Below are 14,053 nucleotides of genomic sequence, written 5' to 3'. Positions count from 1 at the left end.
GTGAAAATTTTACTTGCGACCTTTGGCGTTAATCTGGTAAAAAATAAATATAGTGATAAATTTAGTAATGGGTATGAATAGGATGGGTAGGAATATGGCTAAAAATTTTTGTTACCGAATAATTTCACATTTATTTAATTAAATTTCGAATGTTAAGAATAACAAAAAATAATTAAAGAGCATTTTTGAAAGTCGAATTGTCAGGAGATTTTGAAATTGGAACATTTTGAAAAATTCTATACGTTTTCGTAATTTTTGTTTTTTTACACATTATCGTGCATATTTTTTTGCGACCAATTTTTTGGCGGGCAATGATATATATTTTAACATGTAACAACCTATCATAAAAATAATATATTCTAACTTGTTTTCATCTGAACATATTTTGTTCATGTAAGAAATGTGTTAGGTAATTATAAATTCAATGTTCTTGAACATTATTTTGTTCCTGAAATATGCAAATAGGAGTTTAAATAGTTTAAATTATGTAAATCTTTTTGCTTTGGACATTAAGTGGTAAATTGCACATTATTTGTCACAACTACTAATATTAATATTTTTTTAAATTAAGAATATAATCTACATATTTTTTTAAGCTACATTAAAAATATAGAAGTAACTTTCAATGGAAACAAAATATTATAGATTATAAAACACGAAAAATCACATACAGGCATAATAACTTTTTACAATTAAAAAAAAAAAAAAACTTACAGTGATATCCGAAAAAGAAATGCCACCAAAAAAATTCATAAACGATTCAGACACTGCACTTTTCCCGCGCACACCGCGTTGTCGCGCTTAGCGATTTTTAAATTCACTGCAAGTCTATGCAACCGGGTACAGCCAGTGCGCAGACTGTCTGCGTAATCGCCCTCTATCAACTTATATAGCGCTGTAAGCTTAGTCTCAGCACGTGCCGTTCACAGCTCTTCACTGGCCTTTGGTTTTTTTTTTCTTCAGCACTAAAAATTGGCTTAGGTTTACTGATATTCGTACGAAATATTAATAATAAATAAACTTTAACTTGGTCGTTCCTATGCATACATAATATAATAATAATAATAAATCATTTATTTCAGACTATAAGTCCATTTTGTAAGTAACAATTATATTTTCCTAGTGTTAGAATCCTACAATAAATAATACCAAAGAAAACAAAAAATAAATATATATATATATGTGTGTGTGTGTGTACTCGCGTCCATCCATGTTGGAATTCAAAATATATTTATAATTTTGCAAGGATTTTTTAAATGTATATTTAAAAATTTTATGTAAACGAGTATTATTAAGAATATTTGTTTTGTCACTTACTCTTCGGGTTGCCGGGGATCCCCTTTGATAGATGACATTTCAGTTCTCCGAATTAACGTTTTGTTATTGGATTGACACTAACAATTTAAAGCATGACTTACAACTTTCACAAAACAATTTATTTTTCTTTTTGTAAAGATAAAAAAAAAACAAATTCGGAATTTGTGTAAAATATTTATTTTACCAATACACGCGGACATCGCATATGTAATTTACTACACAATAAACTACAGTTTTATACAAAAAAAAACTATTTTTTAGGATATGCAACAATATATATTATTAATTTTTAATTGCAATTGATTTCTCAAAAAGGAACTTCGTAGATTTTTACTTGTATTTTTATTTTTATCTGTAACTTGTAACATAAAATCTTTTAATAAAATGTTTTTATTCCAAATTGAATTATGTACATTGTTATATATAAATTAAACAGCCATGTAACTAGGCAATTAATTATATCTCCTGCTTATAGATTTTCCTTTTGAGTCATATTATGTAGCGTTCCAATATTAGGTAATTAATAACACTGTAGTGTTGGGTTTTAATAAAACATTCCCACCTTGTTTTTTATTTTATATTTAATAAAATTTAGAGTAAAACTCATGGCTTTCTTTGTTTTATCTTATTGAAAAACTTTTTTGCTCAAAAATAATCGCACAAACGTTTTAACACATTATTTGTTGGCAAAACCTTTTAAAAAGTTTTGAAAGATTACATCTTTACTATCAACTATATGTATAATTTTAATTAATTTATATAAAAAATAGCATTGACTATCTACGTACATTAGAGGCCAACAACAACAACAGCCTGTAAATTTCCAACTGTTGGACTAAGGCCGCTTCTCCCTTTGAGGAGAAGGTTTGGAACATATTCCACCACGCTATACCAATGCGGGTTGGTAAATACACATGTGGCAGAACTTCATTGAAATTAGACACATGCAGGTTTCCTCACAATGTTTTTCTTCTTTCTTACCACGGGGCCATCTCGGCTCATTAGAGACCAAGCTTGACTATTATCGATTCACTTATTGTTGAGGCTCCGAATTTGGATATTCTTAGCGTTCACAGTCCTTACATCGCAAAGATTCAACCGTTGATTTTAATTCTGAACTCTTCAGAATAGTAAATGCCATAACAGTAGATCTATTTCATTAATCACACAAGATTATTGCAAGAAAATAAATTATCATTTTAAAATATCATACGCTTATTATGCGATTGATAATATTATTAATAGCAACTACATTAAGATATATTCTGTAAGAAGTTACTCGAAACCCCAAAAAATAACAAAAGCCAGTTTTCATGGCCCACCATCGGGCAAAATCATTTTTAATAAGATTGTTTTGGAGCTTATTATAGATATGCTGCTGAAATACGATGTGGCACATTAAATATTTTTTTTTAAATATGAGACAACATCACATACATTACTCTGATCACAATGTAAGTAGGTGAAGCACTTGTGTTATGGAAAATCAGAAGTAACGACGGTACGACAAACACCCAGACCCAAGACAACATAGAAAACTAATGATAATCTACATCGACTCAGCCGGGAATACACACCACTCGACCACGGAGGTCGTCAAACTTCCAACATTGTCAATTGATGTAGCACATTTTCAACAATCAAACGTTCGTTTCCACCCGGGTGCATAATTTCTGTTTCTAATATTTGATATTTGTTCATTACTGAAGTTCTTTAATCATGGGCTTCAAAATATGCAAGAACTACTGAATATTAATTTGCTTAATTTATTTTACTAATGATAGAAAACATTGTGCGGAAAATTCTGCCACGCATGTATTTACCAACCCGCATTAGAGCAGCGTGATGGAATATGGGGAAACCTCAAAAAGGAATGGAGGCCATCACTGAATTTTGTTGAAGGAATTTACTGAAGGATGTTACTTTGATATTTTTTTTCTATACATTTTATACATAAGAATAAAAATATCTAAATAATATAAGCAAGTACGATAGCAAGTATATAATTTGTAGTTTTTAATTTTGTGTGTATATTTGTGATGTTGTTATGTGAAGTTTATTATTGTACTCTAATATAAAGATTCTTATATTAAAGTTATATCTTCTCTCCCTATCTATATCTGTACTTACCTCTTTCCGTTCTAAGCTTCTATCATCGAGATTGTCTGTAAGAGATCGCTATATTCGATAAGACCTTTGTACACCATTTGTCAAATATTTTTGATTTCTCTTATGAACTTATGTGTTGAGCGATAATGTATTTAATTTAATTTCATAAATAAAAATAGACAATATAGTTTCATTTTCATCATTATATTATTATAAGCCTGTGCAAAACAATTTCTGCCAACCTTCGCTGTCACCGCTCAGGAACCCGAATGGATCGGTAGCCTACATCGCAGGAGAAAGCTGATCTTCTGGCGAAATTCTTTGCCTACAATTCTTTTACCGATGATTGTAGTGCGCAGCCACCAAAAATACCTTCATGTGGCTACACAATGCCTGATATAAAAATCAGGCAGCGTGATGTGCGTGCAGAGCTACTATTACTCGACGGCAAATTGTCGGCCAATATCTCAGCACTTTGCAAGGTAATGGAACGAATTATAAACAACCAACTGATCCGTTACCTAGAAGATCACAGATTAATGAGGTAGGTAATGATAATAATTTTACTGAGGATCAGTACGGGTTTCGACCAAAACATTAAACTGGTGAACTTCTAGCGTACGTTCCCCAGGGTTCTGTGCTTTTCCCACACTCTTTCTTCTGCACATCAATCATATGCTCACCCATGGGAACATACATTGCTATGCAGATGACAGTACAGTGCATGTACGAGTGAGCCGAAACTGAAGATAAGCGGAGTCAACTTGTTGTTGAACTCGATAGGACGCTAGAACTCATTGCCAAATGAGGATCTGATAATCTTGTCGAGTTTAGTGCCCAGAACACGTGATGACATCTCGCGATGTCACCGCCTAACTGTGACATCTTTCCGCACGCGCACAAAGAAATTTGGCAACTCTTTTCTTTGTCGCACCGCCCAAAAATGGAACTCTTTACCAGTACACGTGTTCCCCTCCTCTTATAACCTGGGTGCCTTCAAATGAGGCCAGAAGAGGCATCTTGCGTGCCGGCTAGGCAAGGGTGACTAGTGCAGCTCATTTTTGCTATGCGTTCTAGTCGTCTTCGCGTTTGGACTCCATTTCCACTTACCATTAGGTGGACTAGAGTCATATGCCTACCCGGATAATATATAAAAAATGCAGCCATATGTGCCAGCTTAATGGAGCAGCAAGGTGCAAAAAAGGTGCAAAACTTATTTTAAGAAGAAGCCTTAGCCGTGCTTTTTATTTACTTATCCTTAACACAATTGCAGTTAGATTTTCGTAAATCATCTGACAACATTGCACACCTCGGGTATGAAACAATCGCCTCCTGGCCATTTAATTTCATATTCAATTGTATATATAATAAAATAGACAAAAAAAGACCCGCTGATTTTCTTTCGCCGATTCTTCTAAAACCGGTGTTTTCGTGACCATCAATAGGTAAGTGTAGTGCTTCTATATTGAATAAAGTAATTTGAGTTTGACTTTGAGTTTAATCGCATCTTAGATGTTCAGACCAGTTCCTCGTCACATTCACGCGCTGCACCCTAATGCGCCGGCATTTGTTTTGTGCGTTCCCGGAAGCCGGAAGGAGAAACAGTCACATCACGACACACTCGTCGACGTGTCTTGCTCCACGGCGTCCGGATTAGATAAGCGACGCGATCGCTTTTAAGTTTATATCTGATGCTATGCTTGTACTATATCCGGATAAAACACATACAAAGCTATGCGGATATCACTAACCTGTTTAGGGTGACAATTTTTGCCCTAAAGTCGCAAAAAGTTATGTCATAGTTATTATCTTTAGTATAGTTTTAATTGACTTTGCGGTAATAATACTATTATAAATAAGACATTTTGCCCACAACACCTGCGTATTTTGTTTATTTTTTAGCAAATTAAAACCAGGCTATTACAATCGAAGGAAAAGACCTCTGAATCGCATAATAACGTTCTAAAAGACAGTCCCTTTCCGCACAAATTGCGTTACGTAATACTTGGACGCCTTCTTACGAACTACCTCTACTACTAACCACCTCTTAACGCTGGTGTTTACTGATATTTTCTGATATTTCTTCATGATACACATGCCTAAGACAAGAGATCTTTGTCAACGTTCCAAATTTGAACATGCACCTATACCGGAAGTTGCGGTGCTCGGCTATAGTTAAGTCCAACATATCTCCCCCTCGATTCAATCGAGGAACAGGTGTAAATGCGTTTTTCTAGCAAATAAAAATTGGTATATCGGACGATATAGACTAAAATTTAAGTAAAACAAGTGTATGAAATAATAAATAATATCAGTTTTTTGCTTTCCCTTATCTGACACAACTGGCTAGACCAAAAATAAACAAAATCGCGCGAAATTGATATATAATAAAACCGCCATAAACTTTTCTTTTTGGACGTGGATTGTAAGGTTAATCTTGGCGCGACTTGTACTTTGTTAAAAAGTATTTATTATGTTTCATTTTGGATTTGTTAGCTGAACTGAGTAAGCTCTTTACTTCAATATGTATGATTTGGTGATTTATTTATGTTAAAATAAATTCGAAGATAGAACTACTGTTAGCTTGATGATAAATTGTTTAAAAATAACTTAAAATTCTTGCTTTTTTAAAATCTGTTGCAAAATGTATATTAATATTATCAATGTGAAAGTAACTCTGTCTGTCTGTCGTTCTCTTTCACGACCAAACCGCTGAGCCGAATGTAATTAAATTTGGTATGAAGCAAACTTGAATTCCATGAAAGGACATAGGCTACTTGTTTTGCCTAACACATGACAACTAAGGGCCTAAAACACGAGCGAAGTCGTGGGCGAAATATACCTATAGTGGAAACATAAATAAGTGTTTAAGATTATCGTTTATTATTATCCATGCAAAACGTATATTCGTGTTAGATCGCGATAGAGCGCGATAGACCCAACGCGTGGGGAACGCCGCTCAATAACTGTCGTTCACACCATTACCACTGTCTTGTAAATTAATTCCACTACTTCATATATTGTTAAAATGCGTAACCCTGTACCTATTCTATATTCTTCATTTATAAGAAACGTCTTTTTTATTTGTGTGAAAGTGGTTAAAAATGGGCCAGTATTTTTTTCTCTCGTCGGAAAAATGCATACGCGTTTCCCCTACGTGAAGTTATGGGTTATGTGATACTCGCAAGTGCCTAGAACTGCGACCTAGTACACCGGAATATCCAATAAAACATCGGCGGTACCCTCTCCGTTTTTTCAACGGGTGTCACGGTATATCTTTCGCAAGCTACCGCGATGACGAAAGGGTCACCTGATCGACCAATGACCAATACCCAATAGCATTGGTACATTTGCTCGCATCACCAATGCGCCATCGACATTGGGATCTAAAATATTATGCCCAGTGTGCCTATAGTTATTGGGCAAATGATATTGGATCATTTGCCATACTACATGTTTACTGTTTGTTCGAATATACGATGAGTGGATCGTACTCACTCAGAAAAATTTGCACATAGTGTCTTACCACAAAGTGTCTTGACGAAGTGCAGTGCTTGTTCGTGAAGCTATATATATAACTAGGCACGATTTAGTTTTGTTGATTATGGGTACTTGATAATGATGATTTTGAGATTTGACGAAAAAAGGTAAAAAGGGAAATTTATAATTTGTGTTCATTGACCCATCTACGACATACATATGTCTCAAGACTGCGTATCATGTCACTACTTCTTAGTGCGACTACTTAGCAAAGAACCGGTATATTTTTTTAATTCGTCGTTCTTTCGATATGAGAATATGAGAATGACATGAACACCACACGAAGTTGGCCCCTAAACCGCCAATTAAGTATCGATTTGAAGAAACTTCACACCTTATATTTCCTCCTTTCTCGGTTGTTCTTTTGATTTAATTGTAATTATTTAGTCCCATACAATAAAATACACCGAAGAATAAGTTTTTTATATAAAATGGTTATTTTTTTTATTATAGTTATTTAAAACGAGATGTTTATCTACGAATGTCCTGTTCAAAAGAGTCTCGTCGGTGTCGAAATATGGAGCTCCAACAACAACAACGACAACAGTCTGTAAATTTCCCACTACAGGGCTGAGGCCTCCTCTCCCTTTGAGGAGAAGAATTGGAACATACTCCACCATGATATTCCAATGCGGGTTGGTGGAATACACATGTGGCAAAATTTCTGAAAAATTTGACACATGCAGGTTTCCTCACGATGTTTTCCTTCACCGCCGAGCACGAGATGAATTATTAACTCAAATTAAGTACATATTCAGTGGTGCTTAAATCCGCAATCATCGGTTAAGATGCACGCGTTCTAACCACTGAGCCATCCCGACTCGCCAAATAGAGCTCCACCAAAAAAAAAACATGGTAAATATCTCGTTTTAAATAACTGTAATACACTGAAGTAGTATAACTTCTCACACGCTTACGGAACTTTTTTAAAGAGGCCGAAAGCAATTCATTGTTACGTGTTTCGCTCTGAGCCCGGATTAACTCAAGTTCGGTCTTAAGGGTGGAGTGGTTGGACTTTAGATACAATGGGATTTACCAGGGATTGAGGGGCGATATGGCCCAGTGGTTAGAACGTGTGCATCTTAACTGAATTTTCATGTGCTTAATTTATATTTATAATTGATTTCGTGCTTGGCGGTGAAGGCAAACGTCGTGAGAAAATCTGCACATGTGAAATTTCAACAAAATTCGGCTACATGTGTAATAAATCCGCATTGGAGCAGCATAGTGGAATATACTCCAAAACTTTCTACTAAAAGGAAGAAGAGGCCTTAGCTTAGCCCACCAGTAAGAAATTTACAGGCTGTTAATGTTAGAGTTAACCAATACAATAATTTATTTTATAACTGAGTTCTATTTCTAATTTGAAAAGCATACTTAGGCCTTATGCATTGCATGCACATTAATATTAAAAAAAGAAATGTATATAACCAAGTATAACGATCATTCAGAGTATAAATTTATCTTTCACGTGAGGGAGGCGGGAAAGAAGTAATAATTAGAAGCCAGAAGAAATCTATGAGATAAACAAAAGCCGACTATAAATAATGCTTTAAAGCTATTAATGAAAACAGACAAAATATTAATTAAATGAATATAAGTATGTTTTAGTATAAAGGAATATATACAGTCTATTCAAATCGAAGAACGAGTGAAGGTAAACGAACCATAGATTTACTTATTCCTTTCGATTTGCAAATCCATAACGAATCTGACAGATTAATCAAGCTCGACCTATCGCATTAATTCAATGCATTGTTTTTGGTTTTTGTCCTGTTAAGTTGAGAGACTATAATATGTTTCTAATTCTTCTAGATAAATCTATAATTGTTATTGCTATTTTTGTATTTCATTAAGACCATTAAGACTCCTCTGTAAAAAATCTCAAATCTCACCACTGAAAACGAGTGTGAAATGTAAGAAAGTTAAATGTGGCTTTGACTATAATATTTATAAAACTTATGGAATACACGTATCCAAATGGCTGTGATACTGTAAATTGTATGTGAATTTTTCACTAGTGACATACGAAGTGATATACATAATAGCACGGCTGTTATTCGATACGTGACACAATATTATAATAATCGACAAAAAATATATTATCATAAAAGAAACCGTTATTTTGGATAATCCGCAATAACCTTAATTAAGAATTTCAATGAAATCCATCTAATTACAATAATCCATAATGTAAATTTTTTTTTAAATGGAAACACCAATTCGAATGTAAATTAATGGAATAAAAATAATGTTGCCAATAAATGTCTGACAATTAAATGATATTTTGGATAGTTGGCCTTTTGTTTTGAATATACAAAATTATATTTAATAATTAAATAGCAGACAGTTTTATTAATAATCATTAAACAACCTCCAACCCGCAATGTAACAGCGTGGTGGAATATGTTGCAAACCTTCTCCTCAAAGGGAGAGGAGGCCTTAGCCCAGAGTGGGAAATTTACAGGCTGTTGTTGTTGTTGTTGCGGTCAAACAACAAATTTTAACCATTTTGTCGAAAGTCACGAGCAGGAACATATATTTACCTAAACAGTGGATCCGAACTTTCCAAATTAATTGTAAGAAAGCAAAATTAAACGTATTAACACTTTTTATTTTTAAATGTCACAGACCCAATTCACACGGGACGCACTCTCATTCGCTGTCGCCTCTGATCGAATGACGTTTTATCCGTCAAAAAAACCATTCACAGCTCGCCGCCGGTTATCGTTCAAAAAACTAAACGCTAACAATTCCATAGATCGCCGATGTGCCAAACATTTGGAACTAAGATGTTATGTCCCCTGTAGTTCGGCTGTACACTTTCCAGTAAACAACATTACTGAGTACTGCTGTTTAGTGGTATAATATTGGCTGAGTGAGTTTCCTTTCCAGACCGAATGATAAGCCATATTATTATTACATATATAAGTTAAAGAACATATTGTTTTTATTTATTATCCGTATCGATCAATCAAAATAAACTTTATTCGAGTTTACAAGCACTTTTGGATCGTCATTTTACAATTGAAGGTTCCGGTTCGGAAAGTAGATTCTACCGAGAAGAACCGGCAAGAAACTCAGTAGTTACTCTTTTTCAACATTTAAAAAATACAAAATCAAGTTAGTTAAATACAACTTCAAGTCTACAGGTATCAACTCCACGCTTTTTTATAATCTATAAAATCTTGTATCGAATAATATGCCTTTTTTACCAATGTATTTTTTATAAACGGTACGAATTTACGAAACGGCAAAGTTATAAATGTCTGCGGAATTTTACTATAGAAACGGATACTTTGCCCCAAGAAGGATTTATTGACTTGACGTAGAAAGCCGAATATTAATTAATCTCTTAAAATAGGGCTGGATTTAAAACCTTGGAACCAGGAAATAATGGAGGTCCTAATTATTATCTTACAAATTAATTTGAAGACTTACATTTCAATCAGTCATCAGTAACTTTTAAAACAGTATTTAGTACTTAGTATTATTATAATTTGACTATATCTAGACATTTATAGATCTACTTAACAATAATTAATACAAAGGTCTTAAACATATACAAATATGAATTTAAAATAGTTACTGTATTGACTGCGTGGATAAGTGGCAAGAATGCAGAATTAAATATAGAATTACATTAAAATGTTTAACTCATCGGAATTGTGTGAATCTCTTTTGTACGGAACCTTTTCTTGTGAAGGCTCCAGGGTAGTTGCCCCGGGTGAAAATTACAACAGTGGTTTAAAAAGACACGATATTCGTCCGTATGCGATTATCATCATCCTCCTGCCCTTATCCCAATATTATTTGGGGTCGGCGCAGCATGTCTTCTCCTTCCATACTTCTCTGTCAGACGTCATCACACAAGTAACATTATTTCTAATTATATCGTCTTTCACACAATCCATCCATCGTTTCCTTGGTCGTCCTCTACCTCTATACCCGTCCACATCCATGCTCAAGGCTTTTCTCACAATATGTGAGAAAATACATCTGTATGCGAATATATGTACAGAGTAAGAAAAACTTCGTCAGATTTCAAATTAATTCCTTTATCGCGTCGTAAACTCTTAGTAACTTTTGAAACTAAAGCACTAAACTGATAACTGCATATAAAATTAAACTTACATAGTATGATAACTTGGTTCAAAATTGTTTAACATTAAATTAGATAGATTATCTTCTACTGAATTGTCGAAATCTGTCTATCAGTGTCATATATTCTCGATCGGTAAAACAGATTATCGCTCAAACCGAGCACACGAAAATAGATCTTAAGGTGACGAACCTTTTCTTACCCCGATTGTACATTGTTTAGTTGGCTACTCGATTAATAACTACTAGTGTGAATATATTTTATAAAAATAAATAACGAGCGTAACACAGTAATTACTCTGACTTTTTATCAAACACAATTAAACAGCTACATTATTTAGAATGATTCTCAAAATCTTACACAAGATTTTTTAGTAACAGTCAAAATAACATAGTTTTTTTATAGGAAATATCAAATGCTATACATGGCCAAGCTAACTTCCCGCCTTTTTATAATGGCGTGGTATCTATATATTATGTAATACGTGAAGCAATAATTTTGTATCCCTTTTTTACCAAAAAGACGCGTAAGGTAGACGGCGCTATTAGTGCAAGCATATATACGACAGGTATACGTGAAGGAGAAATATAGAAATGCAGAAAGCTTATAAGAATGTGTGAAAATGTGTATGTGAAGTTGAACTCCGGAGCCTTTAAGAGTAGAGTGAACAGGTTTCTTTTGGACGGGCGTGTACCACCTTCGTCTTCATCTACACTTTCCATCAGGTGAGATGGAAGACAAATGCCTATTCCATATAAATATGTAAAAAAAAAAGAAAATTATATAATATTTTTATATGATAGTCGCCCTAAATTCAATCAAAAAATAAATATTATTAATTATTATGCTTATGTTTAATTTATATTTTCAATCATTACATGGTGTTTACTGCGTGGTGAGACTGCCTGTAAGTAGTAGAACTTTTGCCTTGATAATTTTGAAATGTAAATTATTTTTTGTATGTGATATTGTATCTACTGTTGGTTGTCCTAATGAAAATTAAATATAATATGCTACTAACTAATACTAACTAATTGACGTATTGTTTACATTTTTATGTTCCCCGTTACTGAGCAAGCATGTCTCAACAGGTAAAACGATACAAATAATTGCACAGTTGTAGAATTAAAATCATAATGTACATTACAATAAAGATCATTTTATTGCAAAGTAATTACTTTACAAGTATGATTAGTTATTACTAATAATTGCGATATTATTATATGTGTTAAGTAACTAATATACCATACGGGAATAAAATGGTTATTTCTTTTATTCTGTGTACGAGTAGTAATATATTTACGATATTCATTGTATTTTAAAGGCTAAAATAAAAAGGGACGGGTCTGGTTATATTGGTCGGGTTGTCGCTGAGCGCCCTCTGCCGGCCGCGATCCCACCACCGCCCGATACGGAGACTTTTGGCTGCTGGGTTTCCCCCCTGGCCCGGTGCGCCCCTCCTTAGTGAACCTGCACTCTCCAGATTCCTCGGGGGAGTCCATGTTAATGCCAGGCTTTGCGGACGGTCAGTCAACGAGGGCCACACGGCGCCAAGACTCCCGGCCTCAGACCATCCTCCGGCCCCGACCTCCGAGCAGCCGGATTACAGGAGACGCCACGCTCCCGGTCGAAGAACGCGACGAAAATGTGCTACTGATATTGCGTTATAGTACAAAAGTTCAAATCTTAAAAGGTATTAATATTTAGTAGGTATTAATAGTTAGTTAATATATATTTTATTATAACTTTTTTTTATTCAATATTTTGAAGTAAATCTATAAGAAAATAGGAAAACCGTTATATTATTTTCTAGATATTCAAGTATTGTTAAGTTCACCGCGTACATAAATAGTACTTACGTAGTCGTTACATGAAATGAACTTCTTATAGTTTTGATGAAGAAACAGAAATATTGCACGTTCTTTGATTGACCGGCTTGTACATCCATCTAGTGTTATATTCAATGTTTCCTTTAAACAATAATAAATAAATATTGCTATTTGGGGATAGAATAGAGGGATATGTGTGCGATAACTTGGGACAATTAACAAAACATATATTTATTAGTGCTGTAAATATATGTTAATATATATAAAAGAAGAATATCATCATTCATGCCATCATTTACCTTATTCAGCACTGCTCACAATCTATGAAAAATACAAAGCAATAGTTTTTTCATTTCTTTTTTTATTAGCCCAATATTCTATTATAAGGAATATTTGAAAATCCATGAGCAGTATCAGCTTTTTTATATGACGTTTAAAGGATTCACTTGTTTCTATTTTGTTAAATACTAGCAACTGCCTTCGCACGGGTGCAATACTGATACTAATTAGAAATTACTTTATTGTGCATATATTATATAATCAAAATCCATTATGTAATTTTGAAGATCTAAGCATACATAAGGAGGGATAGCTGTAAGTGACTTTGTTTTATACTATGTAATGATTAAGGTCAAATTAACACCAAGGAAACTCTTACAGTTCTTTAATAGTTTGTCTCCCAGATTTCACACATATGTTATATACATATAAATGACGTAATTCTTAAAACTTATTATATATATCGAATCAAATCAAAATAAAAAAACCGGCATGAAACTCAGTAGTTACTCTTATTTAACATTAAAAATTATATATAGTTTGGTTACAACAAGTATCTGATGTGTGAACAAAGTCCTACCACCAAATTGTAGGGCTTCAATTAAATCAGCGGCAGCTATTACATACGTCATGGCTACCTCCGTATCATTAATGTTTATTATTAAGAAAAAACGTATATAAACAATTTCTGCAGATAATTGCATTATCTACAATTTTTTGTTTTAATCATTTTGATCATAACACTCAGCCGACAAAAGATCGAAAACCGATGGTTTTGAACTCCGGCCTTGAATACTACATTTAGCAGACGTAGAATCGTTAGGGAATTTTGATATTTCATTTGTAATTATATGACTAAGATCAATACCAATCTTCA

At 33.7% G+C, this 14,053-nt stretch overlaps 1 protein-coding gene across 1 annotated transcript in view; it reads right to left on the bottom strand.

Annotated features, from left to right (window-relative positions):
• Positions 1-873, bottom strand: part of LOC124539665 (mycosubtilin synthase subunit C) — a 74,149-nt gene extending 73,276 nt beyond the window's left edge. Inside the window, exon 1 of the mRNA XM_047116980.1 lies at positions 715-873. The gene's annotated coding sequence lies outside the window, so the exon portion shown is untranslated. The remainder of the gene's footprint in view (positions 1-714) is intronic.
• Between the last annotated feature and the right edge of the window lie 13,180 nt (positions 874-14,053).

Source organism: Vanessa cardui, chromosome 23 (genome assembly GCF_905220365.1).
Source record: "Vanessa cardui chromosome 23, ilVanCard2.1, whole genome shotgun sequence".
NCBI lineage: Eukaryota > Metazoa > Arthropoda > Insecta > Lepidoptera > Nymphalidae > Vanessa > Vanessa cardui.
This window is presented reverse-complemented; position numbering and strand designations above follow the sequence as displayed.